The following is a 1137-nucleotide window of genomic DNA, read 5'->3' as shown; positions in this document are numbered from 1 at the left end:
TACTTAATTTAACTCGTTTCGTTTTCATTTGTTTTGTTTCACTCAATTAACGTAACAAAGAAAACAAAAAAAAGAAAAAAGAAAAAAAAGAAAAAAAGGAAGGAACAAGCGAAAAAAACACATTTCTCTTTTTATACTACAAACTACAGCTAATCATCCATCCAATCGCACACACGCATCCTTTTGCAAAACAACTTACATTTCGTTTATATATTAATATGCATAAATATTTCAGGCATCATACGTACGCAAAACATACAGAAAATACATATATACATACATACATACATATATACATATATACATACATACATACATACATACATACATAAACTTTTGCCTATAATAAAATAAATGTTTGTACGAGTAAAGATTTGTACATTCATACATAAAAATGAAAATAGAAGCGGCCAAGCATACACACATTTATATTTACATAACTGATATGAAAACGAACGCATTTATTCATAAACTTTATCTTTCATCAATAAACTTATTGTTTTACCCATTTTTAATTATTTATTATAATTTTAAAATCAAAATAGTTCTAAAATAATACCATTTTAAGAAGAATGAAACAAAGGTTTTTTTTGTGTTTAACATTTCTTTTTATATTTATGTTTTGAATAGATTATTTTAATAAACAATGACACAACTTAAAAACAAATATTGTAATATTTTTATTTTTTTTTTTTTTATAAATTTTTTTTCATTTACGTTCCATACTCATACAAATTCATAAGCATATATTCATGTTTATAATTTAATTGCTTTTTTTTAATTATTTTTTTATTTCAAAGAAAAAAAAAAAAAAAAAAAAAAAAAAATTCCTTAAAATCATTTTCCTAAAAAAGTCGCTAATATGCAGCCATGTGACGATGTATATGCATAATACATATATGTATATGTATATATATATATATATACATATATATATACACAAATGTATTAAATTGTTTAATTTCTTTTTTAATATTCAAGATGATACACTTATTGCATAAATTTATAAATGATGATGTAAAAGTTTATTAAATATTTAAATGCAAAAATATATACAAAACATTACGCCAAATGTGGCTGGATTTGGTTTTAATTTTTCTCTTTTTTTTTTTTTTTTTTTTTTTTTTTTTTTTTTTT

This window comes from Glossina fuscipes, unplaced genomic scaffold (genome assembly GCF_014805625.2).
Source record: "Glossina fuscipes isolate IAEA_lab_2018 unplaced genomic scaffold, Yale_Gfus_2 1, whole genome shotgun sequence".
Taxonomy (NCBI): Eukaryota; Metazoa; Arthropoda; class Insecta; order Diptera; family Glossinidae; genus Glossina; species Glossina fuscipes.
Note: the sequence above shows the minus strand (reverse complement) of the source record.